General features: G+C 42.5%; 1 protein-coding gene across 3 annotated transcripts in view; it reads right to left on the bottom strand.

The window, feature by feature from the left end:
- The window catches only part of SASH1 (SAM and SH3 domain containing 1), a 308,822-nt gene that overhangs the window by 149,617 nt on the left and 143,169 nt on the right, over nucleotides 1–16,036 (bottom strand). The window lies entirely within an intron of this gene.

Raw genomic sequence — 16,036 nt, forward strand, 5'->3', positions numbered from 1 at the left:
CTGCTTAATAGCACCGTATCTCGTGCATCTTTCCTTTGAGAACATGGAGTTCACATCTCACTCAACATTCAACAAGGCTGATGTCAAGAGGCACTGATGTTACATAATAAACTTTAGACCATGACTTTAAACTCTCTCTAAATACACTGAAATAGATTCCTTTTAAAACTTTGTTTCTTTTAAGGTGTTCATTGTTTCTGCTCTAGAGTTATTGCTTGCCTAATTTGTTTCACTTCTTTTTTTTTCCCCCTTTGGTTCCCATGCATCAGACTTAAGTATTATGGGTTCAAATTTAGGAACAGGGAAATCTTATTTCCTTAAAAGTTTTTTTTTTTTAAGTAAATTGTGAAATTTTGTGCCCCATGATCTTTTTATAAGAATTTTCTCATTTTCATCTTAAAAAAAAAAAAAAAAGACTCCATGCAAATTCAAGTTCTCCTTCCTTTTCTTATAAAACCAGGTCACAACATCCTTCCATAGGGCCATCTACTTCATTTGGTATGGTTTTAAATTAAATCTGTGGTCTCACTCCCAGTGGCAGGTCAAGGGAAGACAAATCTTGTGTAATCTTCCCACGAAGCTGAAGCATACATTTATACCAAACACTCCTTTTATACAACCAACATAAAAAGAGAGATAAGGGGCATTTGTACTGAACAATTCACATCCGGTAGACTGCTGTTAGAATTAAGGAGAAAAGAAAAGCACTGTTCTCTCAACAACTGATGTAACAGTATTTCTGATATTTACCCCAATGTATTTCTGTCTCTGGAGAAGTGAAAACTAAAAGTACTATGAAACAAAGCATTTGTATCATTAACTTCTGTTATTTTGCTCTCTTCTTTCCCAGATGTCATTTATGGTTCAGATATCTTGACAATCTTTAAGGGAGGAAAAAAAGGAAAAAGAAAAAAAATCCTGAAAACACCAGGAAATACAATGTAATCTGTAGTTATATGCAGATCACATGCAAATAAATGCAAATGAACTTGTGGTCCTGCTATTTTATGTATCTATAAAGACAGAGCCCAGAGGGAAAACTCAATGTGTTGCTCTTAATTCCCAACTTTGAGGAGGAGAAAGAGAAGTTTCCTGACTCATTTATTTAGTGTGTCTCTTCTCTTTTTGTCTATAATAATAAATCCAAATATATATATATATTCCTTAATATAAAGTATATGTTATATTTACATTGCTTCCTATTGTTTTGTTGAGGGACAGAGCAATACATCAGTACATCGGTTCCCTACAAACTAAATCCACGGAAAGAAATCGCTACACAGCAACGAAGCCTGATTTCTTGAATGACTTCACAATGTGTTTTCATTCTTAATTAGCTTGTTTAAAGATTCTGAGGTGATAAACACTTTCAGCAACCTTTCAGGTGAAATTGCTACTACCATAAAAAAGACTTTAATTCTGGTTTCCTTGTTCAGCCTCACTGAATCCGTGAGATGCTGTTATAGGAATTATCTGCCTTCAGTGCCGCGGTTGTTGATCATGCTGCTTCCAAGAATGAAGAAGCAGACTAGATGAAGAGTGGTGGGCAGCACAGCAAAGTTCATTGAGCAAGAGTATAAAGTGTCCAGGGGCACCTGGGTGGCTCAGTAGGTTAAAGCCTCTGCCTTCGGCTCGGGTCATGATCCCAGGGTCCTGGGATCGAGCCCCGAATCGGGCTCTCTGCTCAGCAGGGAGCTTGCTTTCCCCTCTCACTCTTTGACTGCCTCTCTGCCTACTTGTGATCTCTGTCTGTCAAATAAATAAATAAAATATTTTTAAAAAAAGAGTATAAAATGTCCAGAGAGTGAGGGGACCAGAGAGGGTTACCCCTGGAGTGTCTAATTTGGGGGGTTTTATGAGCTCTTTTGCAAAACTATCTTAAGCAATCAGGTGTGGTGAGTCCTACCAATCAGGGCTCTGGTGATGTATCTGTGTATCTACTTGGTTAATGTCCATGTACTGATGTTCTTTTTCTTTTCTTTTTTTTTTGCTGACATCTATCGGTTTATGTCTTAAGTGCTCCTTGGCTCTTATAGGGACAGATGCTCTATAGTTAATTGTCTTATTTTTGGTTGTTTTTGTAGACGTCACTTCTATGAATGCTAGCGTGCTCCTGTCTCAACTGCAAAACCAGGTGTCAGTGCTTTTCGATCTTAGCTGTCCTGACTGATGTGGGACACAGAGGCAGAAGGAAAATTATTAAATTTCCTTACCCACTGACAAGCCCTTAAAACAGGCAGAGTGGCACTCCTCTAGGGACTCAACTACCCCCACCTTAAGGCTTTGCTAAGGGCAAAGGGCAATCCTAGCCTGACTGACCCCTACCCTCAACCAGGATCCTGTAAGTCTACTTTAACAATTCCCTTGGAAACTTCCTTTATCTCTAAACCCTCCAAGATACTGTTGACAATCATTTCCAAGCATATGGCCCACTGCTATCCATCTAAAGGGTCTCACAAAAAGGTTTTATTACTGGTGATGAATAACCTTTTCCCCAACAACAGCTAGCCCCTCAAGCTCCTGGAAACCTTGCTTCCAAAATTCCTTAGAGACTTATGCCATCCCTAACCCCCTCCCAACTTGCAAGCATATAATAGACCACTCCTCACAACCCTGGGGCAGCAGCTCTTTCTGCCCATGGGTCCTGTCCCCGTGCTTTAATAAACCACCATTTTGCACCAAAGACATCTCAAGAATTCTTTTTTTGTCCATCAGCTCCAAACTCTGTCATTGAGCCTTATCTATATTCTAAGACTTCATCATTTGGTGAACATGAAGGGACTTTGAGTCTTTACACCTGGACTCTGAGCTTCGGTGCAAAATTGGTAAGCACTTTCTCTCTTCTTCCTTGACCTTCATTTCTGGGGCTTTTCAAGGAGTATGGTCTTACTGGAACACTTTAATGTTGACTGCTTAGGCTGTAGTCCTCTAGCCTGTGGCTACTCTATGGGAAGGAGAACATCTGCCTTTTGGCTGGAAGTTAGTAGCCTGGCCAGAATGGAAACTTGATGCCCTCTCTTTATTTCTGTTCTTTATACAAAGTTGTCTGTCTTGGGCATGGGACAGCCACCTAAGTCACCAGGACGGCTGCCAATCTTAAGACTCCCATGTGGCATTTCCTCCTGATTGACCTAATGTGATCCCCTCCACATCCCTGGTCTAGCCACTTCTGGCCATGGGAACTCCACAGGGAACCGGCTGAAACCAGTACCTGACTGAAATAAAATGCAACTGGGGATGTTTATAAGGGAAGTTGGCTGTAAGGATCACATGTGTTAGAAAGTCACTTAGACCATGATGGATTTCAGTCTTTACTGTTTCTTGGCAGTGTCCTCTACTAACTACTTAGAGCTACGAAATTGGGCAATTTCCCCTTGCAAAACTCTTCTAGTATTTTCCATGGGTTAAAATGGGAGAACAGTACACAAGCTTCAGGGCAGACAATGGCATGGCACGGCAAGGTATTTTAGTCCATTCACCAGGATCAGCAGCCTAGGATGTGATGGGGAAGGGGAGGAGCGCCCGCATCTCTCCAGGGCCTTTTATGGCAGGAATGCCTTCCCTGTAAAAGCAGGACTGTGATCAATAGCGATGTCTTGTGTGAGGGACGCCTCCAGTTGCTTCTGACACAGGGGAACCTCTGACACATCCTGCGTGGGACTCCACCCAGGAGTTAGGGGGGGATTTGGTAATGGACCTTCTTTACTTTTCTGGGAGCATGACCTCAGTAGGCTTCTTCGGTTTTCAAGGACTCTACCTTGGCATGCCCTTTTAACCTACTGGAAACAAATTGCATTGTAAAACTTGGGAAAGGACTGAGCTCTTGTAACACTGCATGGCCTCAGTGGGATCTATCAGTTAGATCTCCTCTGCAGGAAACAGGGCAAATGGACCTACGATACCTTCATTGCTCATACCTAGGCCTTCCCCGCTCTACACCAGGACCCTGACCTAAGGGCCTTTTGCAAAATGTGTTTGCCCAAATGGGTCAGATAGTAAACTCCTTCCTGACATATTGGATAATTATCTAAATAGCCCTTCTTCTAGTAAACCTAGGTTGCTGGAGAATACGCAGGCCATCCCTAGCGAAGGGGACTATGACTTTATCTCTCTAAGTTCCTCCTAATAGATGTGGGGGCTTCTCCCTCACTCATTTCCCATGTTAATGGCTATAACTGGAACCAACTGGGGTTAGCCTAACTCAGGACAGAGACTTTAAGGAATATTCGCAAGCAGCTGCTGAAACTCCCTTTGTTTTGGGGAAATTCCCTGTCTTCTCTGGCCTGACATGGACTGCTTAATCCCTTCCCCCTTGTTGGAAGGAAAACATGGCATCTGCTCCTCTCTGTTGGCTGATGAGCTCTAAAACCGGGAACCCTTTCTCTGCCTTCTGGCAGCACTTTGTTTCTTCTGTCTCCCTCGTCTCCTGTTTCTGCACCAACTTGAATGCAGCCTGCATGACTGGCCTCTACACCATCCTCGGTGCCTCCCGCACCATGGCTCCTTCTCTCTTCACGGTCAGGGAGCAAGAAGAGCACCCCCTGGACCTAACACCTCCCACTCCAGATTCCCCAACCCATGTCTTAGGTAAACATTGAAAGTGGAGTGGGCCCAGGTGGAACGTAAATCAGTATTTGAACTAAGTTAAGTTTGTTGGTTTAATTAAGATAAGCATGTCTTTTAAGTTACCAGCAATAAACATGAAACTTTTATTCTATCAAGGTTTACTAAAGGTCAAATAAGCTCATATTATCTGTTGCAATTTGTTAGCAAAAAGATGACTAGACCGATGGTTCATTGTCTCTTAAAGTTTTCATAAGTAATTGCTGAGATCGCTTTCAGAGTCTTTGGTAACCTGAAAGTTTAAAGTTTTGCTTGGATGACAAACAAAATTAAATTTCTTGGACATCTAGGTCTTTTCCAAATAGGATAAGGTGCTAAAGCACTGAGTACTGGACGTAGGTTTGTACTTTTGACTTCTTACTGCAAAGAAACTAAGAATATTTAAAACTGTTGGTAAACATGTTTTGTGCTTAACTGATTCATAAATTTGCCATCTAAAGAATTCTGTTGTAACAGTTCACAAATGGTTAACACTTAGCCATCACTAGATGTGAAGGTGTTTCTAAGAGTACAAAATTCTGCTAACTGTTAACTATGACTGATGGAAATAAGGGAAACAGCTCTATGTGGAAAAGTAGGAGATATGTAAGGAAGATATGAGGAATGGGGATGCATTTTGTTGAAGGAAAATAAGATAATTTTGTCCTGAATGAGATGGTTGTTTGGAAGGAAGTGGCTTGGGACAAAACCTGATTGCAAAGGAAAGTTATAGAAGGTTTGTGAAGGGAAATCTTTGGAATGGAATTTTAGGTATGGTCAGGATGGACAAAGATTGAAATGAATTCTAAAAAGACACTGGTATAGAAAGTCTGCTTTCTCTCTGTTCAAAAGAGACAAAGTTTTCTTAGATTAATTGATCTGCTGTTAAGAAGAAAATGTAAATATTTTTCTCTTTGACTACCCAGAAAAACCAGCTTCTATGTTTTGTTTTATCAGATCTTTAACATCCCTAATCCTATTTAGGCATGCACTTTAAAAGGTTTTAACAAACTTCCTTAAGATTTAAATCTTGAACAAAGTCTTGACTAATTAGGCTTGCTTGTTTGGTATGTTACGGGCTGGTTCTGGCTGTTAAAGTGTTACATGTCAGTGCGTGGCAGGATAACTGAGTTTCCTTATCTGTAGTGTCACAGCAAACTCTCATATCTGTATCTCATTGGTGACCAACTAATATCCATTTTTGTTCCCCCTTTGGGACTGGAGGGTGTTGTTTGACACATGAAAGGTCTTACTAACAAGTACATGGTTGAAGACCTTAGTGATACTCAAAATAGCATTTCTCTATCAAATAACTGAAACACAAATATGTAAAGCAGTTTTACAAAATAGAACAGCCTTAGCTGTCCTAAGAGCGGCAGCGGGTGGCACATGTACAGTCATCAAAACAAAATGTGTGTACATCCCAGATTATCACAAAAATGTCATTGGACTATAATACAAGATATGAATACCCAAAACAAACTCTACAAAATCCTTCTTTCTCTCTCAGTGATTGGTTAAGCTCTTGGTTTAAAGGAGGACTATGGTCAACGATTAACGATCTCTTTTTTGGACTTCTCATTCTTCCAGCCTTACTAATCTTAATGTGTTGCCTTGTTCAGTGTTTCTCTCCGTGGTGCTGAGACTCCACTGCTGTAATGCCTTCACGTCCACAGATGACCCTTACCACACACAGAGACACTTCTTTACTTCTTCACTGGATTCAGCTGCCTCCGTCTTTCGTAAGTCCCCTACACATTCCTCAACTGACCAATACTGACCTGTAGGTAGGGACAGCTCTATGCCCTTATTCAGCAGGAAGAAGGACATAGAGCTTCTTCCTGCTGATGCGACCTTTTACCCTCAACAACCTTAAAGATTTAAGGATCAAAACTGTTTAGGGGGGAATGATGTGGAACAAAAAGGCAGAAGAAAAAGTATTAAATTTCCTTACCCACTGACAAGCCCTTAAAACAGGCAGAGTGGCACTCCTCTAGGGACTCAACTACCCCCACCTTAAGGCTTTGCTAAGGGCAAAGGGCAATCCTAGCCTGACTGACCCCTACCCTCAACCAGGATCCTGTAAGTCTACTTTAACAATTCCCTTGGAAACTTCCTTTATCTCTAAACCCTCCGAGATACTGTTGACAATCATTCCCAAGCATATGGCCCACTGCTATCCATCTAAAGGGTCTCACAAAAAGGTTTTATTACTGGTGATGAATAACCTTTTCCCCAACAACAGCTAGCCCCTCAAGCTCCTGGAAACCTTGCTTCCAAAATTCCTTAGAGACTTATGCCATCCCTAACCCCCTCCCAACTTGCAAGCATATAATAGACCACTCCTCACAACCCTGGGGCAGCAGCTCCTTCTGCCCACGGGTCCTGTCCCCATGCTTTAATAAACCACCATTTTGCACCAAAGACATCTCAAGAATTCTTTTTTGTCCGTCGGCTCCTAACTCTATGTCACTGAACCTTATCTATATTCTAAGACTTCATCACTAACTCCATATCTTCTTGTTGGGGACCCTGGCCCTGACTAGTCAACTGTCCAACTCACTAACAATGTCACTGTTTGCACCAGCTCTGTCATCCCACCCTGCCATGTCATTATGGAGAAATTCATTGAATAGATAATGATCTCAAATAGCTTTCTCTGAGGTATCACTCCCAGCATTTCTGAAAGATGGCTGGAGCTGGAATATAGTCTGTCTCAGAAAAAAGTTTTTTACACATGACAACCAAAAATACACACTAAAGGACAATATTAGATCATGCTGGTGGTGATGCAAAGGCCCTGGGGGCACACCCACATTGCAGGTGGCCAGAGGGCTGATCTCACATCTTCCACTGCTCCTCTCCAAAAACACCAAGAACTTGCCAGGCCCTATGTCTAATTCTTCTTTTGGCAAATATGACTTTGGTGCCCAAGGCCTCACTATTCTGTATCATCCAGTTCTCTGAGGTCTCTGATTAACATAAATCCACTCCTGAAGAAGGAAGGGCCCCAGGCAGGCAGCATTGACCACTCCCTCCTTCCCAACACTCTCAACAACAACAAAAAACACACCCAAAAACCAAACAAACAAAAAAACATAAAGCCCCCCCAAAAAATAAACAACAACTGGGCCATGGAACTTCCATGATATAAGGTAATTATTTGTAAATATATATATCTACTTACAAGTCTTAAGTACTTATTAATATAAATTATATCTATTGACATTAAAGATGCACACAGAAATAGGCATTTTAAATGAGGTAAACACAAGTGTAAGTTAAGTTCTAAGTTCTTTCCTATTTCCAAATGGAAAAGCAGTGCTCGCTTCGGCAGCACATATACCAAATGGAAAAGCAATTGCACTGGTATTTCCCCAGCAGATCAAGGGCCACTAAGGGCTGCAGCCCATCTAGGGATGATCCCCCAAGAACACTGAAATGGCACAAAGACAACTAAAATCCACATCTGTTTCTCACCAGCTGAAGCCCTGACACCGTGGGTGACCTGTGAGAGAAGCTAGGGCTCCTTGCAACAGACCTACACACTTGGCTCAAGGCTCCCAGGAGGAGAAGGAGATCTGGCAGGACCGGGACTCGTGGCAGGTCTGGGCACCACCTCACACCAACAAAGCAAGGGAGTGGGCAGAGACCATGTGGGAGCTGCCATGAAGACCCGCCACCCACCACCAACCATCAGTCTAGAAGACATGGCAGCTGTGATTCATTTCTGGCTTCTGGGTTGACACGGTGCTAAGCCAGCAGAGTCCTACGATAAATGGAGACATCTGAGTCCAGCATTTGTTGAATGACATTGCACAGCATCGCCCAGAACAGTCCAGAAGACAGAAGGGTGGCGTGCAGCACATGAAGCAAAGATACTGTTTCCTACCATGTTTGTTTTGGTTATGTATGATCATACTTGATCACAATGTAAACTGTATCTTCCAGTGAATATATGACGAAAAGGATGAAAGTCACTGAGGGCACTTTGCCTCCCAGTGGGCACTCCTGCCGGGACTCCCACTCAGGAGTCTATTCGAGAACCACATGGCCCACTGGCCTCCTCCTGACTCTCAACCCTTCCTCCTCAGCTCACTGGGACAAGCAGATGCTTCCCTAAGGCTTTCCCTTTTTCTCTTCTCGTGCTCCCTGTTTTCTTAGGGAAATGCCATCAGAGGTTGGACAGCTCTAAGGTCACAACAGAAACATGGGCTTTTCTTCTCATCTTCCTCCCACAGGCCCAGTGCAGCCTGCTTGACCTGAAGGTACGAAAGGCTTGAGATTTTAAGCAAAAATGTGATTACCAGAATCTCATTCACAGTGAGAGTAAAATCTGTGAATATGAGCTCAGAAGGAATGTGGAAAGCTCAGTCTAAGTACGAAAACTCTGTTTCCTGACCATGGAGAGGCGTAGCTACAATAAAATGGGATTTAAAAAAAAAAAAGCCTCCTCTGTATCCCTCCTGGATTTTGTGTGTGTGTGTGTGTGTGTGTGTGTATGAGAGAGAGAGAGAGAGAAACATCATGTTAACTGTCAGGTATGATGGAGAAAGTGACTGAGGCTAGATAATTACTATGCTCTTCAATCAATACCTAATAGGGTAGGTCATTAATTCAAATAATATTTGTCGAACACCTGTGACACTCCAGGTGTTCTGCTGGTGCTATGTATACAATATAAAATCAAGAAACATGAACAATTATTATTAATAGAAAAGCAAAGTGTGGTCTTTAGTTTATTTCACTGTGGTCATACGGTTAAGTCGTGGACACCTGTTGAGGGGGTTTCCTGGTCTGCACGCTTTGTGTAAGGTATTTTTGGAATTAAAGGCCCTGAAAGATCCAATTTGCTGAGCTGTCAGTGGCTCAAAAGAACATTTCACAGGAAGATTCAAAACTCGACAATGAAGGGAAATGACTGGAACGTTGACAATTTATTCCAAAAAATTCAAGTACAGATTCATACTTAAAATGGACATGTGGAATTAGCAGATGGCAACTGTGGACTAAACTCATTTCTCACTTCTAAATTGCCCTGAGCTTAATAGAACCACAGATTTGGAAAGAACAGCAGAGCGAGCTATTTGGGTGGAAATGAAGTCACATTTCTGACCATATTCACAGATTTTGATGAGTATGAATCACATTCTGCACTTTCTCTGGCAAATAATCATGAGGATATTGAGAATTCTCAAGCATTTGGCCAATGATGACCTGATTGGTGAGGGGTGGAGGGAAGTGATCTAGAATATTCCTAGAAATTGGGAAATGATTAATCTCAAAACTATCCTGAAATTTCTGGTTGTTAAACCTTGTATGATATTTGAGTTTGTCATATTTTAAGAAAACTCTATTCTGCTGTGGCTTGGGCAAAGAGTGAGGAACATGATAATAAATGGAATCAGAACTGGACTTGACCGTCATGGCTGATTTCCTTAGAGAGATTTGGAAGTCCTGGTGACCTGATCAAGACTGACAAAGAGAATTCGTACTTATAACCATTCACTGTCAACTAAATTCTTTTCTGGTGATGCTCCCAAAGTTCCACATTTTTAAGAAGTGGTAAGTATTGCCTAAATAGTGTTATCAATAACAATTCAGATGGCCAGCAAGCCCCAGGACACTGACCAAATGGCTCATAATGCATACCTGGATGCCCCTAACTTCTACTTTGGTAACTCTCAAAACTCTTCTCCACCTCCTTAGCTGCAGACAAATGCCTATGCTTCTTCTTCCTACGTATTCAATAGGAACTCTCCAGCTCCCCAAACTTCCATGCTAGATTCTGGTACTCCAGAGATTAGCCTCAAGCAGCTCCTCCACACCAAACTCTCAGGGGTCATCCCTTTACCCTCAAAGAGGTCACTATGTCTGACAGAACTAATTATACTAATGTGTCATTAATAAGTCAATGTCAGTATAACATCTTTTCTCCAATACCTCTCCATGTCTCAAGTATCTCAAAATGTCTCTCCATCCTAATCCTAGCTGTGTTTCAAGTGGTGGACAAAACTTACCAGGTACTCACCCTCTCTCCAATCTCATCTTATTTACAAATCCCATTCTAAATCCCGTGCCCACTGTGACTTTTAAAATATAGGTCTTGAGGGGTACCTGAGCGGCTCAGTGGATTAAAGCCTCTGCCTTCGGCTCGGGTCGTCATCCCAGGGTCCTAGGATCGAGCCTCGCGTCGGGCTCTCTGCTCGGTGGGGAGCCTGCCTCCCCCACCCCGTCTCTGCCTGCCTCTCTGCCTACTTGTGATCTCTGTCAAATAAATAGATAAAATCTTTAATAAATAAATAAATAAATAAAATATAGATCTTGAAAGCCCTAAGTGTCTCCCAGTGAGGATTTGATAAAGTCAGTCTATTGTATACAATACAAAACTAGACCCTTTTTATCTGGTCTGTCTGACTTTCTAGACTTGTCCCATGGCTCCCACCTCCCTATCCATACACCACTTTGGGCCAGTTAGTGCATGCCATACTCTATCATCCCTGTTCCTCCGTGCTGTTTCTTCTGCCTGAACACCTTCTTTCACCCAGTGACCCTGCAGACAGCAGCCCATCCTTCACAATGGATTTGGCATGACACAGCGCCTTCTCACTGCATCACTGCCAATCACACATTTCATCTACAAATGGAATGATCTGACGTCAACAGTCTGCTTTAAAGTCATGGAAGGGCGCCTGGGTGGCTCAGTGGGTTAAAGCCTCTGCCTTCGGCTCAGGTCATGATCCCAGGGTCCTAAGATGGAGTCCCTGCTGAGCAGAGAGCCTGCTTCCTCCTCTCTCTCTGCCTGCCTCTCTGCCTACTTGTGATCTCTGTCTGTCAAATAAATAAATAAAATCTTTAAAAAAAAAATAAAGTCATGGAGGCAAGGGGAAGAGGTGGGTGCAGGTATAGATGAAACAAGACTGGCCATGACCAATTAATAGTAGCACTGGGAAATGGGAGATCTTTAAAATATGCTATGTTGGTGTCTATTTGAAGTTTTCCATTTTAAGGCATCTTTTAAAGTGACTTTTACTTGCTTACACAGTTGTTATTCCCAGGAGACTTCACAGTCCTTGAAAGCTGGAGCTGGGTCTTACCCATTTTTGCAACCTCAGCACCTCACACCATCACAGTGATACTCAGCCTCTACTTTACCTAAGAAGTGTCTGTGAGGGGGCGCCTGGGTGGCTCAGTGGTTAAGCCTCTGCCTTCGGCTCAGGTCATGATCTCAGTGTCCTGGGATCGAGCCCCGCATCGGGCTCTCTGCTTGGTGGGGAGCCTGCTTCCCCCCTTCTCTCTCTGCATGCCTCTCTGCCTACTTGTGATCTCTGTCTGTCAAATAAATAAATAATATCTTTAAAAAAAAAAAAAAAAAGAAGAAGTGTCTGTGTGGTGCATAAAGGTAGGAAGGAATGAAGTCAACAGAACTGACGGTTCCATAACATTCATTTGGCATTTTCATACGTAATGATGAGCTTTTAGTCTCAGTCTCTGTCCCCACCAACCTCAGAGCAGTAAGTGAGTCTAGTGAACGAGACATTCGAGCATGAAATACATCATTCGAAAGAAGAACAAACGAAGAACGAGGTGAAGGGATGAGGAATATGTCTCCAGGCAGAAGGGACAACAAATACATATAATTTGTTGGAGTCAGGGGACAGCTGCACCTATTCCAAGAGGCTACCCCGTCCGTTGGCTGAAGAGTTGGCGTGGAGACATGGCAGGACAGGAAATAGAGAAAGAAGGAAACCCAAGTGGAGAATTCTTCATGGGAGGAACTGATTCCTGATTATATCCACTTATCGCTGACCATTCTTAACATGCAGATGGGCGTGGATCTCGTTGGAACCCGATAGAAGATTCTTACACCAAAAAGATTAACGGGGAAAGTTCATTGGTGCAAGAGGCTCAAGGTCCCTAAAGTCTTATGTTCTTCTCACACCCAGAAAAGGCCAGCGTTTGGAAATGACTATATGAAGAGGCACTGAAGAAATCAGGACCTTAGTGGCCTGAATCCTCCCCATCCAATCCCCACCAGGGAGACCAGGAGGAAAACACACCTGGAATGCTGCTGGGGCAGGTAGTGTCAGAGAGCAAATACAATACCAACGCTGTGGCCAAGGAAACAGGCACAGTCCCTTGGTGGGAATGAGCCCTGATGAGCCGAATGGAAACCCCTCTGTTCCTATACTCTGGAAGCTATTTGAGGGCCCTTCAATCATGTGACACCAACTGGGTGTTTTCTTTCCAATGTCAGGGAGGAACCAATTCACACAATGCCCTGGAAAAAACTCCAAGTAATCCCCAAACAACTCTCCACTGCACACCTAACCCTCCTCAAGCACATTTCATGACCTGGCTTCCGCTATCTGCTCTTCCATCCATTCCCTTGAGCTCAAGGGCACTCACAACAATACTCCGTGCTCTAAGGACTTCATTTAAGGACTCAAAGCCCACTTGTGCATGTGGGGTGAATGGGAAATCTGCTGGCTTCACCCTGTGCACATTCTGACCTATAACCTATAGGAAAAACCAGATTCAGAGAAAGTCAGCCATGCAAAATCCTCCTTCTCATTCCTGGCACACAGGTGAGTATTATCGGGATCTGGATCTGGGTGTCTGTCCATCTGTGAATGTACCCATATAAAACAGTACATGACTCGAAGGCCATACTTTTATTTCAATTCTTTGGGAAGAAAAGTTCTTTCCTAATTACATCACTTCCCCTCAAGGTGATCTCAATTTTCACCATAAAAGACTTTTCCATTCGCCAAGAATATAATGTGAAAGATCTCTGAGAAAGCATCCTTGGCACATGGATCCCTTCTTAGTCCTAGATTAAAAACACCTTGGAAGTTGAGAATGAAATTTATTTGTTTTATACCATATTCTATACAGAGTTACAGGGTAAACTTGACAGGCATCCTAGGCCTAAAAGCACCAAAACAAAACAAAACAAAAAAACCTACCTGACATGAATTTACATCATTCTACCAAGCCACTTATCACGAGATTGACAATGTTCATTTTTCCAATTTGCTCACGAGCTGAGAACTTACTAATATCACCACTGGCTTTTTCATAACATCTAATTTTTATATTTCTAACATACAATTTTTCTTAAAGAGGAATTCACTTACTACTTAAGAATGAACATTTTTACGTACTTATCAGCCAAATCTTGTTACTTTTAATGACTGGATAGGTCAGTGTTTGCTGGAACACAGTCCCCTCCTCCTTCCTATCCAAGCTATTAGATTTATAGGTTAATCACATGTCTACCACCTACCTAAACTTTTTTACGCTCCTCGGTTGCTCTATAAAAAAGAGCAATTTCACTTTTTTTCTCTGTGATGTGGATACATTTTTATTTTAATTGCTTGCCATGCTGAGGGGGGAAAGCCACCAAAAATGTGTACTAATAAGTCTCTTAGGGGGTCCCCTAATTGTTGTTTTTAATGCTGACTCTGTCAGGATGGGCTGTGTTTTTCCACTGGCAAAGCCCAATGCAGCAGCTCCATTTTTATTCTGAGACATCAAACACTCGACTGCCTCCCCCTCACCCCAGGCACCCTCTAAACACAGTAGTCAGGGAGATCCTATTTGAACCTAAGTCAGATCCTTGGCCCTCTACTCAAAAGCCTCACTCACACTCCAGTCCCCCTCAGAGTAAAGGCTGCACCCCCCCTCCCCCATGAACTGAAAGGTCTACAGCATCTGTGCTCAGCCCCACTTCTCTCATGCCCCATCCGGAGCCTCTCAGGCTTACTGCCTGGCCACACCGGCTATGTTGCTTCTCCTCCAACACTCCAAAACCTACCAGCTAACCTGGCCCGGGGACCTGCTCCTCTGTCGGCCCTCACTGCTCTTCCCTCACCTGCCACCGAAGTGACTCAACAACCCTCTTCCCAAGAATGCCCTAGCTACAATGGCGACCCGCCTCTCGGGCAAGGAGTCTCTGACCCGTCCTCTGCCTACTCTTCTCTCCTCCCTACTTCTCATCATCTAAACTCATTGGCATATTACCTCATGCCTGTTTTAGTCCTGTCCCCTAACTAAAGTGTAAGGTCCCTAAGGGCAGAACTTTTTTCTAAGTTTGGTTCATTGCTCAGTGCTCAGGACAGTGTCTAGAAGAATCTCAATATAAATTTACTGGATCAATGAATGAATGGAGTAAAACTGTCAGTCAGCAAACACTGTACCAGGCACTATGCTCGGGCCCTTGGGAAGAGGAATATAAACAACTTATATATTGCTTTATGTTCCGATTTATTTTTCTCTCAGTAATGGATCGACTCTTCAGTTCTCAGACTTAAAAGTAACTGGCAAGGTTTAATTTCTAAAACATCCATGACTTCATCATAATTTAAAAAGCCAATATTAACTATGCCAGTGCCTTCTGTATGTGTACCATCCTGTTCTCTTTGTATGGTTTCAAAAGAAACAAATGGAGTATATAGTTCAAGGTGTTAATTACATAAGCTTATTAAAAACAAACTCCTAAGAGGTGTTGGTTTTAACACTTATAGCACTTTTATGTTTATGTAGTTTATTAGTTTTTTAATGTGAGAAAGTCAAATGTAGTAAGCGTAATATTGCAAAACAGCCACTACCCAGGGAAAATTATTTCACCTATATAGACAAGCCTTTCAAAGAACTGGCTCTAGGCTGTGAATCTGAAAGTCAAAGAACATGGCAGCTGGAGCAGGTTTTTATATGACAGTGTTTCTGAAATCATGGTGATGCTGAGCTTCCTTGTGCAATGTGCAATCATGTAATTTGCAATTTAAGCATTTTCATTAAGACCGAAAAGAAGTGTCCATAGTATTCCATTTTGTAAAAATGAGTGAGGGATATGTCAAGACAGTCTCTGTATCTATCTAGGTCATAGTAGAGCTAGTTTGAAAACTCCAAATACTTCTTGGTATTGCATATAGAAAGAATGTTCTGTGAATTCCTAGCGGAGAAATTGGTTAATCTGTTAATGAATAGCCCAGAATAAGACCTTCTAATCTCCACCAGCAAACCAGGTCATAAATGCAGATAATAAAGATTCTCAAAAGGCCACTGGAGTTAACTGTTCTCCCACCGCAGGTTCTTCACCACCTTCCTGGTCACAGAGCGTGGGTGTTGGATAAACTGATGAATAGACTTCTTCCTGCCCCCATTCCTGCCTTTCCTTATTTGTGAGCACCAAGAACCCATAAAGTACCCTTGCTCTGGGGTCAGATCCTGTTCCCACCTCCCCACAGGTCAGATCCTATTCCCACCTCCCCACAGACAAGTGCAGTTGCAGAAGCCTGATGTGACATGCACAGGCAAAAATGCAGAAAAACCAAACTGATTTTCCATAGAAATATTTCAGGAAAATATCTAAAAACGCATGCCAGTTAATTTCAACCTCGCTTCATTTTTTCCAAAACATCTGCCCAGT

The sequence above is a fragment of the Neovison vison genome, chromosome 1 (genome assembly GCF_020171115.1).
Source record: "Neovison vison isolate M4711 chromosome 1, ASM_NN_V1, whole genome shotgun sequence".
In the NCBI taxonomy this organism is placed as follows: Eukaryota; Metazoa; Chordata; class Mammalia; order Carnivora; family Mustelidae; genus Neogale; species Neogale vison.